At 33.3% G+C, this 10856-nt stretch overlaps 1 protein-coding gene across 1 annotated transcript in view; it reads right to left on the bottom strand.

The window, feature by feature from the left end:
• The window catches only part of vwa8 (von Willebrand factor A domain containing 8), a 304338-nt gene continuing 293482 nt past the window's right edge, over positions 1–10856 (bottom strand). The window contains exon 46 of the mRNA XM_062061645.1: positions 1–88. The gene's annotated coding sequence lies outside the window, so the exon portion shown is untranslated. The remainder of the gene's footprint in view (positions 89–10856) is intronic.

Raw genomic sequence — 10856 nt, 5'->3', positions numbered from 1 at the left:
CATTTGGGCCTCTGGGAAGTGTCAACAATGTGCGTAGGCGATTTACTGCTGGCCTCAGTAGGAACACACCAGCAGGTGCTAGAAAGTTCTGCACGTGAGGAACATTTGAACACAACGTGAACATGCTGGGAGTTGTTATATTGACCAGTAGTCACATGATTTGAGGTAGGCGGGTTCCAACTATTCCACTCCTGTCCTTCAACCATAATAGTCCAAGCAAAGTAAGTAGTACACACACTCTGTATAACAAAACTAAGGGCTAAGCTTTCTGACCTACCGTTCTTCTACCAACCTTCTACCACATCAGGAAGTATCTGAGTCAGGGATTGTGGACTTGTTGGGGGTCAAGAGTGTTGTTTTTAAGGACCTGATGCAAAAACGCTAGTCAAAGATCCTCTCTTTGACAAGAGTGCTTTGGCGACTTTAAGGACCAACTGCAACCTTTTTACTGTGCAAAATGCTAGTCAAAGATCCTCTATTTGCTAAGAGTGCTTTGAAGTCTTTAAGGACCAACTGCAAATGTTGTACTGTGCAAAATGCTAGTCAAAGATCCTCTATTTGCTAAGAGTGCTTTGATGTCTTTAAGGACCAACTGCAAATGTTGTACTGTGCAAAATGCTAGTCAAAGATCCTCTGTTTGCCAAGAATGCTTTGAAGTCTTTAAGGACCAACTGCAAATGTTGTACTGTGCAAAATGCTAGTCAAAGATCCTCTATTTGCTAAGAGTGCTTTGAAGTCTTTAAGGACCAACTGCAAATGTTGTACTGTGCAAAATGCTAGTCAAAGATCCTCTATTTGCTAAGAGTGCTTTTGGTGTCTTTAAGGACCAACTGCAAATGTTGTACTGTGCAAAATGCTAGTCAAAGATCCTCTATTTGCTAAGAGTGCGTTGGTGTCTTTAAGGACCAACTGCAAATGTTGTACTGTGCAAAATGCTAGTCAAAGATCTTCTATTTGCTAAGAGTGCTTTGGCGTCTTTAAGAACCAACTGCAACCTTTTTACTGTGCAAAATGCTAGTCAAAGATCCTCTATTTCCTAAGAGTGCGTTGGTGTCTTTAAGGACCAACTGCAACCTTTTTACTGTGCAAAATGCTAGTCAAAGATCCTCTATTTGCTAAGAGTGCTTTGGTGTCTTTAAGGACCAACTGCAAATGTTGTACTGTGCAAAATGCTAGTCAAAGATCCTCTATTTGCTAAGAGTGCGTTGGTGTCTTTAAGAACCAACTGCAACCTTTTTACTGAGCAAAATGCTAGTCAAAGATCCTCTATTTGCTAAGAGTGCTTTTGGTGTCTTTAAGGACCAACTGCAAATGTTGTACTGTGCAAAATGCTAGTCAAAGATCCTCTATTTGCTAAGAGTGCTTTTGGTGTCTTTAAGAACCAACTGCAAATGTTGTACTGTGCAAAATGCTAGTCAAAGATCCTCTATTTGCTAAGAGTGCGTTGGTGTCTTTAAGGACCAACTGCAAATGTTGTACTGTGCAAAATGCTAGTCAAAGATCCTCTCTTTGACAAGAGTGCTTTGGCGACTTTAAGAACCAACTGCAACCTTTTTACTGTGCAAAATGCTAGTCAAAGATCCTCTATTTGCTAAGAGTGCTTTGAAGTCTTTAAGGACCAACTGCAAATGTTGTACTGTGCAAAATGCTAGTCAAAGATCCTCTATTTGCTAAGAGTGCATTGGTGTCTTTAAGGACCAACTGCAAATGTTGTACTGTGCAAAATGCTAGTCAAAGATCCCTACCATCCTTCTACAACATCAGGAGGTATCTGAGTCAGGGATTGTGGACTTGTTGGGGGTCAAGAGTGTTGTGCTGTTTCTTTAAGGACCTGATGCAAAAACGCTAGTCAAAGATCCTCTATTTGACAAGAGTGCTTTGGCGTCTTTAAGAACCAACTGCAACCTTTTTACTGTGCAAAATGCTAGTCAAAGATCCTCTATTTGCTAAGAGTGCTTTGGTGTCTTTAAGGACCAACTGCAAATGTTGTACTGTGGATGAAAGCAAGTTCTATCTCAGTAATTTTAGGGTTGCGCTTTCCAACGGTACCACTACCATCCGTCTACAACATCAGGAGGTATCTGAGTCAGGGATTGTGGACTTGTTGGGGGTCTACGGATGATTCCACTTCAAATGGTACTACTAGACTCCCATCTTTCTGCAACGCTACAAAATACCTGAACCCAAGATTACGGAGATGTTGGGAGTCCACAGATCAGTCCATGGATGAAACCAAGTTCTATCTCAGTAATTGTAGGGTTGGACTTTGCATCTACACCACTACCGTCCTTCTACGACGCCAAGAAGTATCTGGACTTGTTGCGAGTTTGCGAATGCCACAATTTTTTTAAATGTTCGCAAGTACCTGAACCCAGGATTGTGGATTGGTAGGTAATCCATGGATTGTTCCGTTTAAAATAACTTTTCAACAGAAGGCTGCATAAGGATGAAACTAAATTCTCAAAATCTCAATAAATTCAGGGTTGGGTTTTCTAACGGTACTATTACGATCCTTCTACGACATCATGAAGTACCTGAACCAGGGATTATGGATTTGTTGGGAGTTTACGGATGGTTCTGTTTTAAAATAACTTTTAAATGCTTGGTCATACCATTACTAGATTAAACTAATTTGATCACTAGTTATAAATGTTAGTTTGCGAATGGTTCTACTACCATCTACCTGCGACGTTAGGTAGTACCCGAACCTAGGATTATGGATTTGTTGGTAATCCATCACTCTTGTTTTAAATAACTTTTGAACGCAAGGTTGCACAAAGATGAAGTAATTTTAGGGTTGAGCTTTTCAACTGTACCACAACCATCCTTCGACAACGTTAGGAGGTACCTGAACCAAGGATTACGGACTTGTTGGGGGTCTACGAATGGTTTAGTTTCAAATTACATCTGAATGCTTAACCATTTTAATCACTGATTATAAGGTTAGTTAGCGAATGGAACTATCCCATCCTTTTCCGACATTGGGAACCTAGGATTACCGAGTAGTTGGTAGTCCGCAGATATTTCAGTTTCAAATAACTTTTAAACGGAAGGGTGTATAAGAATGAAACCAAGTTCTATCCCAGCAATTTTAGGGTTGGCCTTTCCAACGGTGCTACTACCATCTTTCTACGACATCAAGAAGCATGTGGACTTGTTGGGGGCCTCTAATGGTTCAGTTTGAAAATAACTTTTAAATGTTAGGCCATGCATTTATCAGTTTACTCACTAGTTATAAAGGTTAGTTTGCGAATGGTACTACTCCCAACTTTCTGCATCGTTACGAAGTGCCTGAACCCAGAATTAAGGAGTAGGTGGTAGTCCACAGATCATTTTGTTTCAAAAAAACTTTTAAACAGAAGGCTATATAAGGATGAAACCCAGTTCTATATCAATAATTTTTGGGTTGGGCTTTCCAACCGTACCACGACCATACCTGAACCAAGGATTATGGACTTGTTGGTGGCCTACGCATGGTCCATTTTGAAATAACTTTTAAATGGTAGACCATACTATTGATTAGTTTAATCAATAGTTATAAAGGTTAGTTTGCGAATGGTACCACTTCCACCTTTCTGCAACATTGCAAAGTACCTGAACACAGAATGATGGAGTTGTTGGTAGTCCACAGATCATTTTGTTTCAAATAACTTTAAAACAGAAGGCTGTATGAGGATGAAACCAAGTTCTATATTAAAAAATGTTGGGGTTGGGCTTTCCAACTGTACCACCACCATCCTTCTACGACATTAGGAATGATCTTAACCAAGGATTATGAATTTATTAGGGGTCTACAGATTGTACCCGAATATGGATTGGCGGGACTTTAGGTGTATTTGCAATGGAAATCCTTTTTGAATGGAAGGTCGTAACAAGGATGACACCAAGTTCTACCAAGACGGTTTTATAATAATAATAATAATAATAATAATAGATTTTATTTGTAGAAAAAAAAGCACTTTACATTGAGTAAACAACCTCAAAGTGCTACAGTGTATTAAAAAAGTAAAAATAAAAAGATAATAAAAAAATTTAAAAAAATAAAAACTAGAACAAGCCAAAAAGCTAGAACTAGTATGCATACTGTATATTAGGATGTCCGATAATGGCTTTTTGCCGATATCCGGTATTCCGATATTGTCCAACTCTTTAATTACCGATACCGATATCAACCGATACCGATATCAACCGATATATGCAGTCGTGGAATTAACACATTATTATGCCTAATTTGGACAACCAGGTATGGTGAAGATAAGGTACTTTAAAAAAAAATAAAAATAAATAAGATAACTAAATTAAAAACATTTTCTTGAATAAAAAAGAAAGTAAAACAATATAAAAACAGTTACATAGAAACTAGTAATTAATGAAAATTAGTAAAATTAAGTGTTAAAGGTTAGTACTATTAGTGGACCAGCAGCACGCACAATCATGTGTGCTTACGGACTGTATCCCTTGCAGACTGTATTGATATATATTGATATATAATGTAGGAACCAGAATATTGATAACAGAAAGAAATGGGGGGAGGGAGGTTTTTTGGGTTGGTGCACTAATTTTAAGTGTATCTTGTGTTTTTTATGTTGATTTAATTAAAAAAAACAAAAAAACAACCCGATACAGATAATAAAAAAACCGATACCGATAATTTCCGATATTACATTTTAACGCATTTATCGGCCGATAATATCGGCAGGCCGATATTATCGGACATCCCTACTGTATATCTAAAAAAAAAAAAGGCTTTTTTAAAAAGAAGGGTATTTAAGCCTTTTTTAAAAGCATCCAAAGTCTGTGGCACCCTCAGGTGGTCAGGGAGAGCGTTACAGTTTAGGGTTTTAGGGTTGTGTTATCGTTATCGCTAACAAAGTCTATGAACCAGATTTATCTGTTTGTTTGGGCTCGATAGAACAATCAGGAGTCTAAAATCAGTTTATAATGTTTAGTATAATGTTTAGTTTAGTTAACCAGAGATCGTTTAGTTCAGGGGCGTCCAAACGTTTTGACTTGGGGGCCAAAAAGAACTTGGCTGCGGACTTAAAGCCAACTGTATATATACATACCGGTATGCGTGCGCGTGTGTGTGTGTGTGTAAGTACATATCTTAATATAATGGATAGGTAACTAATATATTTGGATATTAAAAGTATGCAAAAGTTCAACTCCTACCTTGTGAACGTCCGTGACGACCTCCTTAACGTTTTGTAATCAATCAGAAATATCGAGCAGCTAAATACATGTTGCCTTTTTTTTATGTTGTTTGGACGTTTATTTATAATATTCACAAAGTTCAGTGAGCAGGTTGTGTTAAGTGTGTTGATTTTTAGTGTTAGTTGATTTTTTTCTTTGCGCCATGACTAGGGGAGGTTGTTTGGATTGTGTCATTCAAGTGAATGCTGTGCTAATTCCAATTAAAGTACAATTCATAGTCATTGACCTGATATGCTCACATTGCCCACAAATTGGCAGCAAATTTGTAATACATTTTAAATTAATATGAAAAACACACTTCGGTGTGATTCCTTATTGAACTCGTGACGACCCACGGGCCAAATCGAAGATGTCGTGGGGGGGGGGGGGGGGGGACCCCTGGTTTAGTTTGCAATAACTTTCAAACTTCAAATGTGTCTCACCAACACTATTTAGTAGACTTTCCCAAAGCTAAAAAAAAGTGTCTTTTAGGAAAAAATGTGCTGAACCTTGCACTACAAAATTGCAGATTTATCATCAATAACAGTAAAACACAGTGACATGACGTTCATGACTGCCTTTAAAGTGACACTTTAATTACGAGTGATGACAAAAGAACTTCACTCTCGCCTCGGGGTTAAAAAAAAAAAGTTTGTTTGATCCTCCAGAGGTCATTTTTATCTGCTGAAAACCCTGCAAGACATCTGCAAAATCCACATATCTAATGAATGAGAACACTTATTTGTGTGTGTGTGTGTGTGTGTTCTTGTATTTCTACCCTTCTTGAGACACCAACAAGGAAAAGTAGCTTCCATATGAGGAGGTGTGAACAAGAGGACATAAATCATGGTCCCAATACGGGAAAAACCATTGCATCTAATAGAGAATGTCTCATTTGCACCCCTGGTGGTGAAATCTATCAAAATGAAGGTGGTCCCAAAAAGGAGGGATTTTTCAAATTGACTGTGTCGGTTTTAAAAGTGCTCCCCCTATGGCCAACATATGAAACAACAAGTGTGTGTAAGAAATTGATATGCGGCCCCTTTGGCCAAAATTAATTTAAAAAATAAAATATGTACAGGATTATAAGGCGCACGGCTGATGAATGGTCTATTCTTGATCTTTTTTCATATATAAGGCGCCTTAAATTATAGGGCACATTAAAGGAGTCATATTATTTTATTTATTTTCTAAATGCAAAACGCTACATTGTGGTCTACATAACATGTAACGGTAGTTCTTTGGTCAAAATGATGCATAGATCAGTGGTCCCCAACCACCGGGCCGGACCGATTGGTACCGGGCCACGCAAGAAAAAATAAATAAATAAATATATATATATATATATATATATATATATATATATATATATATATATATATATATATATATATATATATATATATATATATATATATATATATATATATATATATATATATATATATATATATATATATATATTTATTTTTAGTTAATAAACATAAAAAACACAATATATACATTATATATTAATATAGATTAATACAGTCTGCAGGGATACAGTCCGTAAGCACACATGATTGTATTTCTTTATGAAATAATAATTTATTTTTTTTTAAATTCCACCCACCAAAAGTACCTTATCTTCACCATACCTGGTTGTCCAAATTAGGCATAATAATGTGTTAATTCCACGACTGCATATATCGGTTGATATCGGTATCGGTTGATATCGGTATCGGTAATTAAAGAGTTGGACAATATCGGAATATCGGATATCGGCAAAAAGCCATTATCGGACATCCCTAGTTCCTACATTATATATCAATATATATCAATACAGTCTGCAAGGGATACAGTCCGTAAGCACACATGATTGTGCGTGCTGCTGGTCCACTAATAGTACTAACCTTTAACAGTTAATTTTACTCATTTTCATTAATGACTAGTTTCTATGTAGTTATATTGTTTTACTTTATTTTTTATTGAAGAAAATGTTTTTAATTTATTTATCTTATTTTAATAAAACCTTTTTAAAAGGACCTTATCTTCATATACCTGGTTGTCCAAATTAGGCATAATAATGTGTTAATTCCACGACTGTATATATCGGTATCGGTTGATATCGGTATCGGTAATTAAGAGTTGGACAATATCGGAATATCGGCAAAAAATCCATTATCGGAAACCCCTAGAACATATACAATGTTGGTGTTGTTTACTTGAGTCACATTGCCATCATATGGCAGCCTACACGTATCTCGTATGTGTGACTGCCATCTACCGGTCACACTTATCATTACAAAACGTACCAAATAAAATAGCTTCGAGGTCGGTAAGCACAACCGAACTTATTCCTTATATTAGGCGCGCTGGATTTTAAGTACGCATTATAGTCGGGAAAATACGGTATTTAGAGACATACTGTAATAACTTGAAGTAAATTATGAAGATTAAAAAACAAAAAAACCTAAAAGCTTACGTTTTTTTATATTTGCACAGTATGTATATATTATTAATGTTGTAAATACAAATATTTATATATTTAGACAGGGTGGTCCTAAAGAGGGAGGCATTTTTTTGGAGGTCTCAAGAAGGTAGCAAATACAAGAATGTGTGTGTGTTGGAGAGAAAGCACAGAACAATTTATGTCCTCTTCCCCCCCGTGCACTCCTGCCCTGATTTACGTCTTTTTAAGCACACACTTTTTCTCAGACAACAAATTCAAACGGTCCAATTGGAGTTTGCAGAACTGGGAGAGAGAGAGCAGCGACCTGTCCATAAATCACCGACACAAAGAGACAAAGAGGCGGCTTTTCCTTGCCCTCTTTTCCTGATATTAGGAATAACAACCATCAGCTAATCTCTTCATCAAAGTTGACTTTTCTACCACGTAAGCCATCCCGACTGCACCCTGCGGTCCTAACGGAGACGTCAACAAGATCGGACAAGCTGCACGCCCTCCCTGAACCCACACACGTGTGCATATATGACAATCACAATAAAATACATGTCACTCAGTGGGATTTAGGCCCTTGACAAGAACAAGTTGAGACGTTTTGTGCTGAGGCAAACAGAAAATGTGCTTAAAAGTCCTTTTATTATAGTGCTCTTATGACCTTATTTTTTTTTATACTTTATCATTCTTATCATAAAATATTTAAGGTATTAATTTAAAATAAAATCCAAACTTTCAGACATTTTTTTCAAAAATTATGAATTTTGTAAAAACTATTTATCATCTTATTTTATCACCCTAAAGACAATTTCCCTTCACTCGCCTCCACTTGAAAATAAGAATAAATTAGCTAATGAATACATTTAATTCATTTAAAAACATGTGGAAAAAAGTTGTAATCGATGAATACAACAATTGAGATAAATTAATGAAAAAATATAATAAATAATAAAACTATTATCATTTAAATAACTAAAAAGTTGTAATCGATGAATACAACAATTCAGATAAATTCATGAAAAAATATAATAAACAATAAAACTATTATCATTTAAATAACTAAAAAGTTGTAATCGATGAATACAACAATTCAGATAAATTAATGAAAAAATATAATAAATAATAAAACTATTACCATTTAAATAACTAAAAAGTTAAAATCGATGAATACAACAATTCAGATAAATTAATGAAAAAATATAATAAATAATAAAACTATTATCATTTAAATAACCAAAAAGTTAAAATCGATCAATACAACAATTCAGATAAATAATGAAAAAAAATAATAAATAAAACTATTATAATTGAAATAATTGAAATTGAAATAAATAAAAAGTAGTACATTTTGATGTTAGAACCCTTTGAAGGCAATTTAATTTTCCGTCTTATCTTTTTATTGCATCATTTTAAACATACATGTATAGATTTTTGTTTTTAAATGTCCATTTTGGTCTATTAGAATGCGCTATACAAACAAATAAAATATATATAGAGTAAACCCTTGTTTATCGCTGCTAACTGGTTCTGGGCCTGATCGTGATCAATTAATTTCCGCTGAAAGGGAATTATAAATTGAATATTTTAATTAAATTTTAAAAAAAAGTTTAAAACCTTCTAAATAGTTTTTTTTTTTTTTTTTACATTAAAATAGCCCTCTAGAAAAAAAAGGGCTTACTCCCTATGTGTATATATATGTATGTATATATATATATATATTTATATGTATGTATGTGTATATATATATATATATATATATATATATATATATATATATATATATATATATATATATATATATATATATATATATATATATATATATATATATATATATATATATATATATATATATATATATATATATATATATGTACAGTATCTGTTTATATTTTATTTTATTTCTGATTATTATTATTATTAATGTATTATTATTTCCTTTTTTTTTGTTTTTTGTTGTTGTCTGTTTATTTAATCGATGTATTTGTAGATATTACTTTGTTTTTTTTGTTGTTTCTTTCTTTTTTTGGGGTGGGGGGGTGGTATGGATGGGATACAAACAAAAATATTTTGACATTTAGGGCAGACAATAGATATATGATTTATGTGAATATGATGTAATAGATAGGAATGTCTGATGCTGGATGTCAATAAAAAAAAAAAATGGAAAAAAATAAATAAATAAATAAAATAGCCCTCTAGACGTGACCTAACACCCACATAGTCACATTTACACATGTTTATTCCAATATAGTAAGGCTGCCAGAGGCAACTTTAAAATGCAATGTGGTAAGAGATGACTGTAAAGAAATTATGATTATTATTCATCAATTAATAAAATGCACTTTTACATTAAATAACTTCATGACATTTATTAACACATTTATGTATTTGATTCCAATTATATTTCATTAACGAGATTTAAGTAATTATTTGAGGATTTATTTATTTATTTAGTTTTCTCTTTAACTCCTCATACAATACTACTATAGTGTTTTATGCGTAAAAATGTTGAATTCAGACCAAAGAAATATATAAAATATGGTTTGAAAATCTTTAATAGAGTAATGCCGCAAACTTTAAAATGCAATGTGGTGAGGAATGACTGTAAATACATTATGATTATTATTAATCAAATGATTAAATAATTGAATGTATTTTACATGAAATAAAATAATGACATTTAATAACACATTTATGAACTTAATTCAAATTATTTTTAATTAATAGCATTTAAGTAATTATTTGAAGATGTATTTGTTTATATAATTTTCTCTAATTTAACTCCCCATACAATACTACGGTAGTATTCATCTTTTGAGTTCGTTTAGCTGTTTTTATGCTCAATAATGCTTAATTTAGGCCAAAAATACATAAAATATGCTTTAAAAAATCTATAAATAAAGTAAAGCTGAAAACCTTAAAATGCAATGTGGTGAGTGATGGGATGACTGTCAAAAAGTGTGATTATTATTAATCAAATAATTAAATTCATTTAAAGCCACATTTATAAATTCAATCCAAATTATATTGAATTAATTATATTCAAGTAATTATTTGAAGATGTATTTATTTATTTTTCTCCCATTTAACTCCTCATACAATGCTACTTTAGTGTTTGTATTTTAGTTAATTTAATTTAGTAATTTTTACGCGTACATTTTTTTAATTTAGATCAAAAATATACATATATAATATGCTTTAAAAAATCTCAAATAGAGTA

This window comes from Entelurus aequoreus, linkage group LG10, assembly GCF_033978785.1.
Source record: "Entelurus aequoreus isolate RoL-2023_Sb linkage group LG10, RoL_Eaeq_v1.1, whole genome shotgun sequence".
Taxonomy (NCBI): Eukaryota; Metazoa; Chordata; class Actinopteri; order Syngnathiformes; family Syngnathidae; genus Entelurus; species Entelurus aequoreus.
The sequence above is the reverse complement of the archived record's forward strand: the minus strand, read 5'-3'. Positions and strand labels throughout refer to the sequence as shown.